The sequence below is a fragment of the Mus pahari genome, chromosome 23 (genome assembly GCF_900095145.1).
Source record: "Mus pahari chromosome 23, PAHARI_EIJ_v1.1, whole genome shotgun sequence".
Classification (NCBI taxonomy): domain Eukaryota; kingdom Metazoa; phylum Chordata; class Mammalia; order Rodentia; family Muridae; genus Mus; species Mus pahari.
In genome coordinates, this window is record NC_034612.1 from 2,523,868 (window position 1) to 2,543,527 (window position 19,660).

Sequence of the window (19,660 nt, forward strand, 5' to 3'; positions counted from 1 at the left end):
GTCTCCTGGGATTAAAGGTATGTGCCTTAACATAGCTGGGTAGGATCTAAACTTAGCTGGGTAGGATCTTGTCCCCAAATCCCTTAATCTGTTATCTCCTAGAACACAGGATTCAGCTCAATTTCACTTCCTGGTGCCCCTTTAATACTTGAATCATATATTTGATATTTTTCTTTTCTAAGCTTGCTACTCTTGTTCAAAATGCTTTTCATAAGACTTAACCAGGGAACAAAGTCTCTGCTGGGCTTTTTAAGACTTTCTTTGTCAATACAATTAATATAAGTTTCTTTACCTTAGCCCCCAGTAGACTTTTCAGATAAAAGCAAAAAAGCAGCCACATTCTTTATGAGAATACCACAAAGAGAGTATCTCGGCCACATTCTGAAGTTATTCTCCACTGAAAGCTCTTGGGCCAGGGCCATAGTGTTCAAATCATACTGAGAAAGAAAGCCTTCCATATTCCTACTCGGATGGCCCATCAAAGCCTCACTTAGAGTATTCTTCTGCTTTCCAAAGTCCCCAAATCAACATTCCTCCAAACAAAAACATGATCCGGCCTCTCATAGCAATACTCCACCCCTGGTACCAACTTCTATCTTAGCGTTTCACTGTTGTGAACAGACACCATGACCAAGGCGACTCTTACAAAGAACATTTAATTGGACTGGCTTACAGGTTCAGAAGTTCAGTCCATTATAATCAAGGCAGGAATATGGCAGCATCCAGGTTGGCATGGTGTAAGGCTGCTACTGGAAGATTGGCTTCCAGGCAGCTAGGATGAGGGTCTTATAGCCCACACCCACAGTGACACACACCTACTCCAAGGCCACACCTAATCCAACAAGGCCAGACCTCCTCCAACAGGGCCACACCCACTCAACAAGGCCACACCCCCTCCAGCAAGACCACACCTCCTCCAACAAGGCCACACCCACTCCAAAAGGCTACACCTACTCTAACAAGGCCACACCTCCTCCAACAGGGCCACATTGATGCAAGCACATGATTAGAACTGGCCGCCGGGAGAATTTCTGTGCGGGCTCAGGACATCTCCTCTGTGCGTTTTAAGGTGCAGAGAGGGATGTGCCAAATGATCCATAACTAGGCTTGGCGTCTGTGGTTCCTGTATCCGTGTGTTTAACCCACCAGGTCAGGGAGGTTTATCAGATACAAAACTGAAACAAAATCCCACACTGAAACAGAGACATTCGCCTGTTTGAGCTTTGGCTGCCCAGAGGGGCACAGAATCCTTCCCCACAGACACTGAAGGATGGCCGTATTCAACCGTGGTCTCATTTACGCTTCCTACATTGTTACACACATTTAAAAATGTTGTACGTTTTATATTCGAGCTTCTTATGCATAACAAGTCCAGCAGATTGTAAAGGAAGACATTCTGGTAATTTTGAGGCAAGACAAGCTCGTCAGGAATGATGAGTGGGGAGCTCCCTGGTGGCCACCCTTCAGCACTGGGATCGGAAGGCTGATGCGCTCCCTGCTTTATCTTAGTCCCACTTCTCCTAAATTACTTACTTGGTGCAAAGCTTGGTTCAAGCTCAGTGTTTTCCTTTCTTAGCCACGTGGCCTTCGCCCGCCTTATCCCCCACAGATACCTGTTTGCTCTCTGCCAAGTGGAAAGACTGTCTCACTCTTGCCTGAATCTAAGAACTGAGCGATATCACAGAGAGAATACCCAGGATGCTCAGTAAACAGCAGTATGTCTGTTTTGGTGAGTGTCTGCCTACAACCCACACCTAAACACTGGATTATCACCTCACTCATCAGAGCGACTTCGGGCAACTTTTCTACCTCATTAAAGCCATTCTCAGAACTTGCAATGGGACCTATTAGTAGCCAGACTTTCCGGGGTCTCCTCATCAAGGTCATGAGCAGCAAGACCCAAACCCAGGGCTGGGCAGGCGGCTTTGTCTGTGAGTTACTTGGTGTGAGGTGGCTTTGTCTGTGAGTTACTTGGTGTGAAAGCTTGAGAACCAGAGTGTGATTTCTGGAACTTGCACATAAATCAGGCAAGGTGCTTCATACTTGTGATCCCAGTGCTGTGGAGGTAGAGAGAGGGGGAGGGCTGGGATTCGCTGGTAAGCCAACACAGACTCATTAGTGAGCCCTCAGACCAGCGAGAGACCTTATCTTGAAAAGATGAGATGGATGTATGGCCTGAAGAACACCTAAGGTTGATCTCAGCCCTTGGTCTTCTACCCAGGCACATGAATGCGGGGGGGGGGGCAGGGGTGAGGGGACTCACACACACACACACAAACACACACAGGAGTGCACACAGAGGCACACGAATATGCACACATGCACAGACGCACATGAGTATACACACACATGCACACACACATGCATGCAGAGGCACACAAGAGTGCACACACATATATACAGAAGCATATGAGTGTATACACACACATGAGTGTACACAGAGGCACATGAGTATGCACACACATGCAGAGGCACATGAGTATACACACACATGAACACACACATGCATGCAGAGGTACACAAGTATATATATATATATATATATATATATATATATATANACACACACACACACACAGAGGCACAACTGTATACACACATGAGTGCACACAGAAGCACATGAGCATGCACACATGCACAGAGGCACATGAGTGTATACACACACATGAGTGCATGCAGAGGCACATGAGTGTGCACACACATACACACAGAGGCACATAAATGTACATCCACATGTGAGTACACACACGGGACATGAGTGTCCATGCACACGCACACACACACACACACACACACACACACACACACACACACACTAATGGTGAGTATGCAGTGAAACACAAGACTTGTGGTGATGCTCAGGAGTGACGATGTCTCTGGTCCGCACTGCCAGATGAGGAGCTTGAAGGTGAGTGTGGTGGTGCTCGGTCAGTGAGAGCCAGGAAGGGGCGGGGCTGTGTGGCTTTCCTTCCCTGCCCTTCATCACTGTCAATCACCACACTGTTAGGATGCCCACCATACAGGGTGGCCTATACCTCCATTCCCTCCATACCAGGCCTGCAGGATACGGAGTCCTGAAATTACTTCCCATCCTGGCCCCAGGTTACTTCTGAGCTCTGAATGTCCATCCACAGTCTGTTTTTGGATCCTCCGACTCAACCTGCCTTGCTGCCCCGCACCGTGACTCAAATCCAAGTCTGGAGCCTGTGCTGCATTTATGTGTCCAGATCTAGCCACAGGTAAATGGCTCCTGTTTCCTCTACTACTCCCAGCTACACGAGTAGCCGAGTCGTCAGAGTTGTTGTGTCTTTAATAAATCTCCAACCGGAGTCCACGTTGCTCATTTGATTTATGATCTAATTTCCCACTGCAGATAAATAGGGCTGTGCTTCCCGAGGCCATCTTTTGTGAGACTTCTTGTGTCCTTTCTGAAGGCCAACCTCCATGACCTGCAACTCACCGGGGCTTCCTCGATGGCTTGTTTTCCATGGCGACAGAGGAGGAAACCAAGGCACAGAAAATCTTAGTGAAGTGTGGGCTGGAAACAAACTTAGGCATCCAGAGCCACTGTCCCGAAGCTCTTCCCCAGCCGCTCGGCTGTTCAAAATGCATGTGTTCTTAAACCCCAGGCTCAGGGATTCCACAGTGAAGGAAGTGGTCACACATCTGTGTCTGTGGGTCAGGAGCACACTACTGTGCAAGATAACCATTGTTACTATTTTCTGAGCACTTTAAAGTGTGCACATGCATGCATGTTCATTATCTTATCAGGAATAAATCCACTTCCCTCACTATGACAGTTAAGTAGACGGTAAATGTGACCTTTGAGTCTGGTGCATCCTGGCATTGAGAACAGTCTTCTAAACCCAAGATCTGGTGTCTGCAGCACTTGAAACAATTGCCTTTAAATTAAATCTCTATCCTTCCATTCGCTTTAGCCTTGGCTTTCTGCCAGTGTGAAATGTTTCTTGGGTCTCCAGATTGGTGGCTTTGCCCTCTGCTGCTACTATATCCTCCAGTGGACTTCATGTTTCCCTGATCTGGGGCCTGGTCATACCTGCAGGATGGGGCACGTGTACATACATGAACACACAGAGGCATGCACACAAATGCACAACACACACATACATACACATGCACACACAAAGCAGGGGAGAAACAACCAAAAAGCTTTCTGACATCTGGACATCAGCTGCACGTTTGTGGCTCTGTGGGGCAAGACGCTGCTGAATATTTACTCTTGCTACTGTTTGGCACCCCACAGCGGTAGAATGAAATGGTGGATCCCAGCTTCGGAGAATCAGACATGGAGCCGGGGAGATGGCTCAGCGGGGATAGCTCTTCCTGTGTGAGCATAGAGACCCCAGTTGCATCTCCAGCAGCCATGTGGAAGCCCAGGTGTGGTGGCATGCATCTGTTCCTTCAGCATTGGGTGGACTAGACAGGAAGATCCTGAGGATGCCATGCTCAGTCTGCCAGCCTTAGAGAAACTGTGAGCTCTGGGCTCAGTGAGAGAGTGGCTCATAAACAAAGCAAAAGGTGGAGAATCTAAAAGAGAACACTGTAGTGAGCAATAGCGGGAGATGTCGGCCATCTACCTCTGTGCACATGTGCATGTGTATGTGGACATGTGCACACTGATGTGCATGGAGGATTGCAAAAGAGAGCCAGTGTTTCATTTCTGCAGGAAACAGCTAATCGTAGCGGCAGCTGTGACAGTGGGGTAACAGGTACACATTGTTGGCAAGTCCCTCATTGGCAACCTCCCTCATACACCAGCATCACTGGTCAATGACTGGCTAGGACAGATGTCAGCATCTATTTTGTTTAACCCCATATAACAAAAACTTGTGTTTTAATGTTTATAAAGTCGGTAACGATGCACCCTCCATTTCTCTCTCTCTCTCTCTCTCTCTCTCTCTCTCTCTCTCTCTCTCTCTCTCACACACACACACACACACACACACACACATACACACACAGAGGCAGGCAGATGGGTGTCCTTGATACACAGGACATATGCACAGACAGACAGACAGACACACAGAAATGCAGATGATTGTCCTTTGATACACAGGACATATGTACACACAGAGAGACAGACACACAGACACACACAGAAAGGGATGCAGGTGAGTGTCCTTCGATACAAAGGACATATGCACAAACAGACAGACAGACAGACAGAAATGCAGATGATTGTCTTTTGATACACAGGACGTATGTACACACAGAGAGACAGACACATAGACACACACACAAAGACATGCAGATGAGTGTCCTTCGCTACACAGGATATATGCACATTCTCTCTCTCTCTCTCTCTCTCTCTCTCTCTCTCTCTCTCTCTCTCTCTCTCTCACACACACACACACACACACAGAGGCAGATGGCAGATGAGAGACAGAGACGGTGGTACAGTGTGGCCCTGAGGCTTGCTGTGCAAACTCCTGAGGTTTCATTGTCCTCTTTCCCAGTGCTGTGCTCTGACTAAGCTTCCTCGCATAGAAGAGGCACCAGCAGCCACGGAGGCCAGCTTGGAATCCTGCTGAAGCCTTATCTGAGCCACAGTGACCAGCCCTAGCCACGAGCCACCGCATTCCATCCCATCAAGATGGGGCGTGCAGATGGAGAACTGCAGGTGACATCATGCCATGTCTTCAGCTGCCCCAGGGTGGGCAGTTAGGCCTTCCACAACTACTGGTGAGCAGAATTCAGCAGGGTGAAGGGCAGGAGGATGTGAGTGTGGTAGTTCCCTGATGTAACATGTTTATTTTTAGCACGATCACCCTGACTGTTGGAATGGGGTTAAGAGTAGAAGCAGGGTCTAGGAGAATAGTGACCACACACATCATTCATGCAGTCTTTCTGCTGGGAACTGTGCCTAGGTGGCAGGTGGGAGTGTATGGCAGTGAGTTATCCTCTCCCTTGCCCCAGCCATGTGTGTGTGCATGTATATGTGTGCATGATGTGTGGATGTATGTGCATGAGGTGTGTGTGCATGGAGTGTGGCCATGTGTGTGCGTACATGAGATGTATGTGTGAGTGTGTCCATACATGTATGTGTGCATGAGGTATGTATGTGAGTGGGTGTGTGCATGAGGTATGTGTATCTGAGTCTGTGTGCATGAGGTCTGTGAGTGTGTGTGTGCATGAGTCTGTGAGTGTGTGTGTGCATGAGATATGTGTATCTGAGTTTGTGTGACTGTGTATGTGTGCATGAGGTGTGTATGTGAATGTGTTTGAGTGTGTATGTGTGCATGAGGTAAGTATATCTGAGTGTGTGTGCATGAAGTGTGTGTGAGTGTGTGTGAGTATGTATGAGGTAAGTGTATCTGAGTGTGTGTGCATGAAGTGTGTGTGTGTGAGTGTGTATGTGTGCATGAGGTATGTGTATCTGAATGAGTGTGTGCATAAGGCATGAGGTATATGTATCTGAGTGTGTGTGAGTGTGTGTGTATGTGTGCATGAGGTATGTATGTGATTGTGTATGTGTGCATGAGGTGTGTATCTGAGAGTATGTGCATGAGATGTGTGTGAGTGTGTGTGCATGAGGTGTGAGTGTGTGTAAATGTGTAAGGCATGTGTGTGAGTGTGTGCATGAGGTGTGTGTGTGTATGCATGTGCATATGCATAAGATGTGTGTGAGTGTGTGTAAATGTGTGAGGCATGTGTGTGTGTATGTGTGTGCTTGTGCATGAATGAAGGCCAACTGTGGATGCCTTTTGACACTATCTACCTTGCTGTTCTGACATAGGTTCTGTCATTGGCCTGGAGCTCACCATTTAGGCTCAGCTGGCCAGCCATCAAGACTTGGCTCCCTCTGTCTCTGCATCCAGGGCACTGTGATAACAGGTACATGTTTCACACTTGGCATCATTTTGGGGGGGGGCGTGTTATGGGTATTGAACTCAGGTCTTTGTGCTTTCAAGGCAAGTGTTTTACAGACCGCATCATCTCTTCAACTTTCACTTGGAGAGTCTAGAGTCCCCTGGCAAAGGTGGTAGAGACAGGCACCGGCGATGTCTGGAGGGAACAGCAGACATTTCTGCTTGCCATGGTGGCCACTTCACAGGAATTCTGAGAGTTTGTGCAGGTTGAACGTTAAAGTGCCCGTTCTCCCTTGAGGCCACTTCCCAGGCTCAATGAGCACACAGCAGCCACGCCGACCCTGTGCCCAGCTTGAAAGTGCACAGTGACGGGCATGAATTATTAACATACACCTTGAGGTTCCTGACGGCCTCTGCATTCAGCTGCTTGCTCTCATTCCCCTCCTCCCCAGCCCCGGAGGCTGCCAGGGCACCACAATGGTCTCATCTTTACAAATTGATGCTTAATGAAGTTGGAAGCATAGACATTGTTAAATGGCCGAGGGTTGCCTGGCAGAGCCGGGCTTCCTGGCAATAAAAGATAACCATTGTGTACTTGTTGATCTGGCTGGAGCAGAGCCCCGAGCTTGTGCCTGACCCACAGCTCATGGGAAGTGCACTACAGAGCTCACTCACTGTACAGCTATTTTGGCCACAGTAATGCCGTATAACAAACATCCGTGACAGTCCAAGAGTGTACAGGGCTCCGTGAGGAGTGCTTACGTGCCTGGAACTGTTAGAGAGTTGCTTGGCTTGGTTCTGTAGTCTCGGTGAGGTTCTGCTGACTGCCTCTGTGCTTAAAAAGGAATTCTGTCGTTATCAACGAGGCCCATGGTTACTCCGTGGTGCCCAGCTTCTAGGACTTCCAGGCTCTCCATCAGCTTCCAGTCAAAGATGATAGACTTGGAACCAAGTCTTTGGCTAGTGACTGAACTCAGCAGAGGCCAGGGCCCAGCCATATCTGCTTTTTACCAGAGTCCAAAGTAGACATCTTTGCCTCGGTATCAGGTTGGCATAGTTGAGCCGGACCATGATGTGAGTCTTGAAGCGAATCCTTCCTACCACAGGTGACACATCTTCCTTGAGGTCTGAAGTCTTCCCCTGCCGGAGGAGTCCATCCTCCCAGGTGGATTTTCCACAAACATTTTGTGCTCATTTCTAACTCTGTGCATATCTCTCATTTCTAAATGAACCAGCTGAGAAGCTGGCTGGTGGTTGTCGGTTTTGTTGAGATGGCCAGAGCGAGCTGGCTGTGCTCTATGGAGCATCCAGGAGGCCTGGGTGAGCTCCCAGGGTTGAGACAGATAGAGAAGGACATGGTTTGCTTGAGGTCCATGCTTGGACCTTCTTCCTTTAATGTCTTCCCTTAATGTCTACCGACTAGAGAAAACGCGTTGCTTGGAGGAAGCACTCTGTCCTTCCGGTGGGACTGCCGAGCTCACACAACAGTGCCAGGCTCAGATGAAGGAGGAAAGTCTGTTAAGTCCCAAGTTGATGGAACTACTTGGAAAGGATTAGGAGGTATGGCCTTGTTAGTGGAGGTATGGCCTTGTTAGAGGGATTCTGGCCTTGTTAGAGGGGGTGTGGCCTTGTTAGAGGGTGTGGCCTTGTTAGAGGGGTGTGGCATTGTTAGAGGGGGTGTAGCTTTGTTAGAGGAGGTATAGCCTTGTTAGAGGGGGTGTGGCCTTGTTAGAGGGGTGTGGCCTTGTTAGAGGGGGTGTGGCCTTGTTAGAGGGGTGTGACCTTGTTAGAGGTATCACTGGGCATTGGCTTGGAGACTTCACAAGACTTTCATTGTTCCAGGTATGTCTCTCTGCCTCACACTCCTGGATCAAGATATGAGCTCTCAGTTCCTCCCTCGGCTCCCTGCCTGCCTGCTGTCATGCTCCTTGCCATGATGGTTGTGGACTCATCCTCTGAACCATAAACCTACAATAAACGATTTGATAAGTTGCTTTGGTCAAGGTGTCTTATTACGGCATCAGAGACGTAATTAAGACAGCTGGCAATGTGTTTGCCTTAAATACACCTTTTTTTTTTTTAAAGATTTATTTATTTATTATATGTAAGTACACTGTAGCTGTCTTCAGAGACTCCAGAAGAGGGCATCAGATCTTGTTACAGATGGTTATGAGCCACCATGTGGTTGCTGGGATTTGAACTCCGGACCTTTGGAAGAGCAATCGGGTGCTCTTACCCACTGAGCCAATCTCACCAGCCCCAAATACACCTATTTTTAAAAAAGTCATTATTTTTCTGAGATAGGGAATTCATGTACCCCGGGCTGCTCTGGAATTTGCTATGTGGCTGTGGCTGACTCCAAGCCCCTGATCCTCCTGCTCTTCCCTCCTGTGTACACTACGTCCAGTTTTATATAGTGTTGGGAACTGAACCTGGGGCTTTGTGCATGCTAGGCAAACACTCTATGCATGGAGCCACATCCCCAAGCTCCTAAATGCATTTTAAAGAAAATAAATAAACATGCCACAGACTAGGGGCTGGGGGTGGGCCACGTGCAAAGCCAATCACTGAGTAAGGACTTGCCTACAAAGGATACAGAAAATCTTGTAACTGGGTGATAAAGAGACAAGAGAGCCAATAAGGACTCGAGCAGATATTATATGCAAGAACATGTGCAAAGCAATTGAAAAGGGCACTCAGCTTCTATAGATATTAGAGAAATGCCCAGTAAAAGCACAATGAGGCTTTACTGCGCAGCCACCAGGACAAAATGTAGCTGCCAGCCCCAGGCATTGTGGATCACACTGAGGATGACTTCGGTCTCCCCCCAATTCCTCCAGGAGATAGGATGGGCATTCCTGATGGAATTTATCGCAGTCAAGAGCACAGTATTACAGGATTCTGATGTTCAGTCAGTAGGTGTTTATCCAGGAGACAGAGAAAAGAAGCCCATAGAAATGAATCCAATGAGGGTATTAAAGGAGTGTCTACATCTCAAACTGGGGACAGTCGGCTGCAGGGAAGTCATAGAAAGACTGCCCATTCTTTTAGACAATGAAATATTATTCAGCACCGTGGAGAACACTTTCAAAGAGAGGAAACAGGAAATGAGCTACTGAAGTGATTAAAAGATTTCATGTATGGAAGTCGGTGTGTGAGTATGCACATACATGTCCACGGGAGTGCCGTACCCTTGAAGGGCAGAGAACAAGGTCAGGTCCCTTGGAGATGATGTCATAGGTGTGAGCCACCTGACTTCCTTGAGTGATGGGGACCAAATTCTAGGATACAGCAGCACCTGTTCTAACCACTGAGCAGTCTCTCCTGTCCTTGAAGTGATTAAGAAATGATCAGCCTTGATAGCCATTTGTCAAACAAACAAACAAACAAACAAACAAAAAACCAAAACAGATTTAACAACAAGCTTTCCGTTTGAGGGCATATACAAAGTAGACCTCAAACCTACGAAGCAATAAAGCAACATTGTTACCAATATTGTAGCTATTTTTCAATGCACCACCCACCGTTACCTTTTCTTGTCATTTAGCTGTTAGAGGCTACAAAGGCAGGGCTCTCTGTTGCTTTAGCACAGAGCCTGGTACCTGGCAAACATCCCGGAGGCATTTGCTGAGAGCATCCATAAACTGTCAAACGCAGGGCAGGGAACAGAATGGAAGAAATTCCCAGCTGGAGAGACCCGCCCTGTATTTACAGCCCTCGGGCGTATTTGTTCTAGTTTTCTGGACAAATGGGGGCTATGAATACTCCATTCTGCGTGTTTACAGTGCGGCCTGGAGGCTGCTTGTGCGATAATCAGCATCCCTAAGAAATCCTTTACCTTTGCAAAGAGGACATAAATATTCTCTAACCCCAAGGCCCAGAGCTGTTTCACTAGGTCCTTGCTCCACCAGGTTCTTGGAGGCTGAAGAACAGCCCTTCACTTGTGCAGAGAAGCATGTGAGGGATCTGGAAGGAGGTGGTAGGCAGCAGGCCTAGGGGTGGTTTATGTCTGGCCCTCCATTGTCTTCTCTCTTCTCCAGTTCCCAGCTGATGCCACTGAGGCTGGGAATTGGAGCTGATGTTCACACACCGTAAGGGTGTGAACCCAGGCACGGTCCTGACTCTGGTGAACGTTGACTGGGTGTCCAGGAGCCAAGGGCACCAAGATGGTTCCCCTAGTTCGGCTCCCACTCCTCAAAAACTCTTCTGAGCCAGTCACCAGAGCCACCTTTCGAATTCCAGGGAATCCAAGTCACAGCTGTGCCCTGAAGCCCAAGATGGTCTTGGTGTCTGTGGGGCTGCTCCTGTCCCAGGACTTGAAGGCCTGTCTTCTGGGAGCCCCTTCCATCCTGGGAGGGGGGGACATTTGTTATCTCAAATAAATTCTTCCTGCCTCACTCGGAAAGCAAAGGGTTGTATGGAATCCTACATTGCCTGTACTGTACATTGTATTGGCAGGCTGTTGTGAGCTGTTTGAGCTCACTGGGAAGCAGGGTCTACAAGCTGCACTGCAGCCCCCATCCCCAACTGCTGGATGGATAAATATTAACTAACTCTTAAACTCAGTCTGGATGCAGAGCACCTTTAGTGGAATCTTCTTTCCCCTCCCTATCCTTTTCCCCTTTCCCTCCCCCTCCCCTTCCCCTCCCTCCCCCTCCCCCTTTCCCTCCCCCTTCTCTTTTTCCTCCCTCCCCTACCCTCTCCTCCCTCCCTCCCCTCTCCCCTCCCCTCTTTCCTCCCTCCCCCACTTATTTATTTTTTATTTTATTTTCTGAGATACAGTCTCATGTATCCCAGACTGGCCTTGAACTCACTATGTAGCCCAGGATAACCCTGATCCGAGTGCTGGGGTGACAGGCCTCATTCCAGACCGACCACTCTCTGAGCCTCCCTTTAGGGATCTTCCTTGACACCTTCTAATCCTTACCATCTAAGGCTTTTCTGAGATCCAACACACTGCTCAAAATGACTTCTTCTTTGTGGAAGTAAGACGAAAAGTTGGCGTAGACACTTACACACCTGGACCTGCTCTGTGGCCCTGACATCTTCACATCTGGGTTGTGTTGTATGATCGTGCGTGGTGTGTGTGTGTGTGTGTGTGTGTGTGCACATGCGTGTGCATGTACATGTGTCTAGGACAGAGGCGGATATCTGGTGTTTTCCTCTGTCTCTCTCCACCTTGTTATTTGTGTGGAGGTCTCCTGTGGAACTTAGCAACTCAGATTCAGCTCGCCCAGCTGTGCGGGGAGCTGTCCAGTGCTGACCTCTCAGTCCTGGAGGTAAGTAAAGCTGTATCCTGCCTTTTCACACTGGTTCCCTGGAATCCGGGAGCACGCTTGTGCAAGGAGCGCTCCGCTGACCTTGCTTTGCTGTGGTTGTTTAGAGACAGACTTTATCTATGGAACACAGACCATCCTCCAGCATGCCAGCCTCCTACCTGGCCTCAGGCTTGAGCCACCACGTCTGGCTTGGCAAATTGACTCTTAATGATCCTCTTTAGAATTTCTGTTCCTTGATGACGGAGGAAAAGCCTCACTGCTGTCAGGGTTGACCTTACTGGAGGCGTCTGTACACATGACTGAGGACCAACAACAGCTTCCTTCCATTAGAAATCGTTTCTGAAAGCAAATGTTTTCTCAGCTTTATTCTCCCCACAGCATCTCTGTCCGCTTCTGGAATTGTTTCCCTGTAGAGGACAACTACAAAATTCTTCAGAGAAAAGCACGGCCTTTTTGCATCTTAGTTAGGGTTTCTATTGCTGTGAAGAGACACCATGACCAAGGCAACTTTTACAAGGACAACATTTAATCGGGGCTGGCTTACAGGTTCAGAGGTTCAGTCCAGTATCATCATGGCAGGAGCCTGGCAGCATCCAGGCAGGCGTGGCGCTGGAGGAACTGAGAGTTCTACATCTTGTTCCAAAAGCGAACAGGAGAAGACTGGCCCACTCCCCAGTTTCACACTTCTTCCAACCAGGCCACACCCACTCCAACGAGGCCACACCCACCCAATAAGGCCACACCCACGTCAACAAAGCCATACCCACTCCAACAAGACCACACCTCCTAATAAGTGCCACTCCCCAGGCCAAGCATATTCAAACTACCATACTCTGCCTGTCCCACTGTCGCCTCAGCACAGTGCTGTGCCCAGCACTGTGTAGACACCCCGTGTATGAATGAGAGCTAAGGGTGCAGAGACTCTCACCGAGGCTTCTGTTCTCCAGGCTAGGAAGTGCCACAAAAGTCTGATGCCAGGAGGGTCAGGTGACTTTACTTCCAATGTCAAAAGGGTCTTGCTTTGTGAATGTGACTGGAGGGAGATGGGATGTTTATCTGATGGTCAAACATTATTAATACAGTTACTAATGTGTTAAACGACCACTCGCAACAGCATAGTATATGTCATGAGCCAAGCTGTGGCCCTCTAAAACTGGGGAGCTCGCTCAGTACCATCAAGCAGGGTCATGTTTATAGCTGGGAACTTTCCAGAAGAGATTACCTTCAATCTAGTTGTTAGGGCGGGCTATGGTCATTCTGAGTGTTGGGAAAGGAACTTTGTAGACTCAGAGAGACTTCAGATGGACAGGGTAAAGGCGTGTGGGGACAGACAGACTGAAGGTGTGGAAGGACGCAGAGGATAGTTCTGCCATCTGAAGGTCATAGAGAGAGGCCCCGAAAAAGCAAACCCAGGACACGTGGCTTCAGATTCATGCCTTAGAAGTTGAGGTCACGCAGCCAGTACAATTCTGCTGTGGGGTCTCTAGCAAACGATACAATTTGTGTACCCACTTTTGTTCACTGGACTCGATTATTCAGTGCTCACGCTGCAGAGAGGAGGAAGCTGAGGCTCAGGGAAAGGGGTGAGTTGGTCGACGCTCTGTGACTCTGTGAGCTTTTTGGTGAGGCCTGTAGCTCCTGAACAGATGACATGGCCAAGTTCAGTATGCTTTTGGATCACACTCTCTTCCCTACCAGGATCTCTGAACCCAGATGTTCTGGATGCTCCCCCGACAAACTGATGGACTTTCTCCCTGCTCTGGGAAACGGGGGGTGGGGTGGCTTAAGGAGGAGACTCCAGGCTCCTTAGTGGATCTCTCAATGGGAACACAAGAAGTCCGCTGCACCCTAGGTGTGCTGCATCTGGCGCTGTGCACCCCAGCCCAAACCCCTCACCCTCTCTTTCCTGCTGTCCTCACTGAGCATGCTCAGACCCCACCCACACCACTGAGCATGCTCAGACCTCACCCACACCACTGAGCATGCTCAGACCCCACCCACACCACTGAGCATGCTCAGAGCTGACTCTCCACCCTCACCACCTCCCCCCCCATCACTGAGCATGCTCAAAGCTGGGTCTCCGCCTTTCCCCTGCCCTCACCACTGAGCATGCTCAGAGCTGATACGCGACCCTTTCCTCCTACCCACTGTTTCTGACTAGTTTGTGTCCACTCTAACAACATAAAAGAGAAAGGTCAAAGTTCTAATGGCAAGCGTCCCAGAACATGACCTTATGTAGAGATAGGGAATCAATTTTAAAAGAAGTTCCTGAGGATGGGGCGGTTTCAGATGCACAGACGGGGAAGATGGTGATAGGCATTGGGGAAAAGAGAACTTCCCACTCTCCTCAGATGGCTGGCCTCTTGACCATCGGCTGCCAGCCTTCAGAACTGAGAGGATACACACACTTCTGCCCTAAAGGCTGCTGTATTGTCCCCACAGCCAGGTGCACCCATGAGTCACACAGCAACTCACACTATGGGTCCCCCACAACACAGACACAGTGTGTGTGTGTGTGTGTGTGTGTGTGTAAACAGAGACACTTGGAGGGAAATCAGAGGCCCTTGGGTCCCATAATTGTAAGAAGGAGTATCCGCTGTTATCTTTCAGGGCTGTTTGTAACACTGGGAGTGAAAACTATGTAAATGCTGGCCTAGTAGCAGCCACATGGTATGTGATCAATGAGCATTAGCTGGCTGTTATTAACTGGTAATTACTATTCTGAATCCTTTGAGAGTGCTTAAAGAAAAAGGTGTCTTGGCTGTGAGGCTGGAAGTTGTGTCTCATGCAGTTTAAGGTTCCAGTGTGCTGAAGTGTGAATGCCAAGTGGGGGGAGCTTAGTGTGGGAGGGGCTTGGTGTGGGTGGGGCTGTGAGTGGGAAGGGCAGAGCATGAGAAGGGCTTGGAGTGGGAGGGGCCATTTATGGGAGGGGCTTGGTGTGGGAGGGTCTGGCTGTGGGCAGGGCTGGCTGTGAGATTTCGTGAGTGGGACTGAGTGTGGCTATGGCTGTGAGTGGGAGGGGCTGAGTGTGTGTGTGTGGGGGGCTGTGAGTATGGGTGGGTTTGAGTGTGGGTGGGGCTGGGGGAGTGCATAGATACAAATTCTGTAACACACGGAACTCACATCTATTCCTGTCTTGTGTGTTCAGGGTGCTGGGCTCACTCACTCGTGGAGGCTCTTGATGGCGTGCATGTTTTTGTGTACTCACAAAACAGAGAAATGGAAAGGACAGGAAGGGACAGAGGTAAATGTGGGGATCCAGGGAGATGAAGGACAATGACCTGGGCCTGAGCGGTCAGTCCTATAGCGCTTGCAGCACAAACACGGGGGCCTGAGTGTGGATTCCCAGCACCCAGAGAATAGCTGAGCTTGGTGGTTCTGGTGGTTGGAACGAGTGTCACGTAGGCTCGTGTATTTGAACACTCGGTCGGTTGACCGTTGGTGGCATTGCTTGGGAAGGGTTAAGAAGTATGGCCTTGAAGGAGGTGTGTCACCGGAGGTGGGTCCTGAGAGTTTAAAGACTCCTGCTACTTCCAGGTCCTTGGCTTCGTTTTGTGCTCATGGTTCATGACAGGAGAGCCCCAGAGTCCGATTTTGCTGCCACGTCTGCCACATGCTACTGTGATGGTGATGAACTCTCTCCTTCCATAACCGTAAGCTGTTCTTTCACACCTTGGTTATGGTGTTTTATCACAGTGATAAGAGAAATAACTCATATAGAGCTGTAATCCCAGCGCTAGGGATTACAATGTCCCTGGGCATTGACCTAGACTCCCGGGGACAGCTGGGTAAGCTGGATCAGTGAGTGCACTCAAGGTAAAAAGTGGAAGATATCTAGTGCCTGACTGACACATGCATGCACCCATACATGTTCATGCACACATATGCATCTGTACACGTGCATACACATATATCCACCCATACATCTGCATACATATGCACCCATACATGTGTATACACACATATGCACCTATACATTTGCATACATACATATGCACCCCTACATGTGCATGCACACATATGTACCTATACATATTTATAATACATGTGCATACACACATGTACCTATACATATGCATACATACATGTGCATACACATATGTACTCATACATGCGCATATACACATATGAACCCATACAGGTGCATACACACATATGAACCCATACATGTTCATACAAACATATACACCTGTACATGTGCATACATACATATACATTACACGTACCTCGCAGGGCAGAGAGTGGGGGGATCTGGGAAGGCTTGCTAGCAGTGGTCACACTTCTGCAAAGATGAAATGGCTAGATGGAGAGGCAGGTCAGCACTTGTAGAAACGGCTAGAGGGAGTGGGCATCATTCAGCCCACCCTACGAAGTATCTGTGTTGATCTCATTCTTTGGGACCCTCACTGCCACACCTGTACCCTACAGAGTCCACAATGGCCATGCATGAACAGAGAAACCACACAGACTCCAGGGAAGGCAACTTTATTGAATAAAGACCAAGCATATGCATAGCCTGGTGATCTGCTAGGACATGTCTCTCTGGGCCCATCCCATGTCTTGAGGGTGGCCATGTGGTCTGGCTCTGGATGGCAGGCCCCAGGAGCCTGGTGTCTCTCTCTCTCTCTCTCTCTCTCCAGTGCTTTGGAGTAGGGAGTCTCTGATGGCAGCTGTGTCTGGGGAGGCTGGAAGCAAACACAGGCAAGAGTCAGAGAGAGCTGAGATGACAGCTGGGAAGGTCTCATGGGGAAGAGGAGAAGCCAAGCCTGGATTTCTCTGAGCCTGGAGGAGGAGGGGGCTTAACAGAGAGAATGAAGAGCACTGAAGAGACACCGCTGGAGGAAGCAGGAGAGATTCCTAAAGGGCCTGCTGTTATTGGATCTGGACTGTCCCCAAAGGCTTCTTTGCATAATGCTATTGGGAGATGCTGAAAAGCTGTGTCTAGCCACGGGGGGACCCCTCTCCCCCCACAATGCTTCTATGCACCCTAGTCTCCTCCTCTCTCTCTCCCTTTCTACCTGTAGGCAGAATAGCTTTGCACTGTGGTACTCCCGACAGGCCCAAAGCCACAGACAAGTTTTCAGAACCCTGAGACACTGTGAATTCTTCCTCTTTATAAGTGGATCACAGGAGGCAGGCCTGCACAGGACATAAAGTTAGAATAACCTGCCCCCCACTGAGCAGAGGCCAAGCTATTTCTGGCTCTTGTATTTGTGTGTGTGTATGCGTGTGTATGTGTGTATATGTATGTCTGTGTGAACATGTGTCTATATGAATGTATATATGTACATGTACATGTGTATGTGTTTATGTGTACATATATATGCATGTATATATGTGTATATATATGTATATATCTGTGTGTTTGTATCTGTATGAAGTGTATGTATAAATATGCATGCATGTATATGTATGTGTATCTGTATGTATCTGTATGAATGTGTATGTGTGTATATGTACATGTACACATATATGTGTAAATGTGTGTCTGTATGAATGTGTATGTGTGTATATGTGTGTATACATATACATATATATGTATATGTGTGCGTATACATATACATATATATGTATATATGTGTGTATGTATATATGTATTTGTGTGTATGTGTGTGTATTTGAGACAGGGTCTCATTACATACCCCTGGCTGCCCTTGAACTTGTGACTCTCTTGCCCAAGCCTCCACAGCACAGGCATCAAAAGTGTGTACCACCAACACTGCTGATCTTTTGAATTCTCATTAAACCTTCGGGTACTGGCTACTGTCCACTAACAGCCCTACTGAGGATAAGACCCCATGGCCTGCCCATAAGCTCATGGCTTGCAATGAGGGAGGGATAAGCTGAGGCTGGGGCTTGCCTGTGCAATGTGGTTTAGAACCCCAGACTGGAAATCTGGGAGACTTGTATTAGCCAGTGTTCAACAGTACAGTGAACATTCCCTCGGAGGGAAGAGGACTTGAGTTAAAAAAAAAATAATGGCAGAGACAGGTGTTCCAGGCCAGCATTTACCGGGCACTATCCCCCTGTGGACGTATGCTCTTTTCTTGGCCTTTGAAACGGCTTCCCATGTCCCTGAGAGCATAATAATGTAAATGAATATCAGATCTTTACTCGGTAATTGAGAGCAGAGAGAAGGCCATGCTAAGTCAAATTAATTTGCTCAGATATAGCCTAAGCAGGCCTCTGCAGAAGGGGCAGTGACTTTACAGTGGCCCGAGGGTGCCTCTCAAAGGAGCGGGAACGTGAGCATGGGCTGCCGTGAGGCCTGGCGGCTGCGGCAGTTCACACACCGAGCAACTGCTGTGCAACTGCTTGGCGCCTTCTCCTGGGGTCTCGAGATCCCGTAGTGGGACGCTTGCGTCGGCTGGGCTGAGGGCTACAGGGCATCTCTGACTTCCTTGCTTAGGACACTTGGGTGGCAGGCAGAAGGCAAGCCTTGGAGAGACAAGGGAAGATTCTGGGGTTCAGGGTCTCAGATCTGCCCAGGTGATTTTGAGCTCTCCTCAGTTGGTCAACCTGTGAATTGGGGATAGGTAGGTAGCCTCTTGGGTTATTGTTAACGGCAACCCACAGCCGATACACGGGTTCAAGGGAGGTCATTCTGCATGTGACAGACCCATGCCCTGTACTTGTTTAAGGGAAGATTCAGGATTAGGGCTGGGAACAGAGGCGGTGGTGGAGAAAATCCCATTGGCTTTCTCACTGCTGCTCTGGGACTCTGTACATATTTCGGATCCCCCTCTTCTGAACCCTAGTTTCCCTCTATAGAGAAAGCAAGCATCAGATGTCACTGTTGGACATGCATCCTCCAATCTGGCCTAGGCTGACTCAGTAAGAATATTCAGTAGACAGGACGCCGTAGCAGTCTCTTCGACCCCAAATGGAAAGGTGTTAGGCCAACAGGACTCAATGGGGACACTAATGGGCTGGCATCGTCTTTGTATGCATGTGCACATTCGTGTGCACACGTGTGTACCTATGAGGTCAGAGGACAACCTCAGGTGTTGTTCCTCAGGAAATATCCACCTTGCTTTGGGGGACAGCACTAAACCTAGAATTTACCAATTAGGCCAGTATGGGTGGTCAATAAGCCCCAGTCACCTGCTGTCTACACCTCTCTGGTGCTAGTAGGGTTACAAGCACACACTACTACAGGCAGCATTTTTACAATGGGTTGTGGGGATCAAACCCAGAGCCTTAGGCTTACAGGGCTCTATTGACTGGGCCATCTCTCCAAACCTGTCATTCTCTCTTTTTACATGTGTATTCATGCACACACCTGGGGAGGCTCTAGGCTGACTTCAAGTGCCTTCCTTAGTCTCCTTCCATCTTTTATGTACAGTTAGGGTCTTGCTGAACCCAGGGCTTATCTGTGTGATGATGACACGCCTGGATGCCAGGCAGGGCTCCCCTGTCTCCATCTCCTGAGTTATGAGGTTGATGGTTGGCCACCATGCCTGCTTGGCTTTCACATGGGTGCTGGGGATCCAAACTCAAGCCATCATTCTTTCTGGGAAAGCATTCTGCCCACTGAGCTGTCTCACCCCA

At 48.8% G+C, this 19,660-nt stretch overlaps 1 protein-coding gene across 2 annotated transcripts in view; it reads right to left on the bottom strand.

Moving 5' to 3' along the window:
- Positions 1-16,580: 16,580 nt before the first annotated feature.
- The window catches only part of Myo18b (myosin XVIIIB), a 209,404-nt gene continuing 206,324 nt past the window's right edge, over positions 16,581-19,660 (bottom strand). For both annotated transcript variants that reach the window (XM_029533813.1, XM_029533814.1), the window contains exon 44: positions 16,581-16,794. The gene's annotated coding sequence lies outside the window, so the exon portion shown is untranslated. The remainder of the gene's footprint in view (positions 16,795-19,660) is intronic.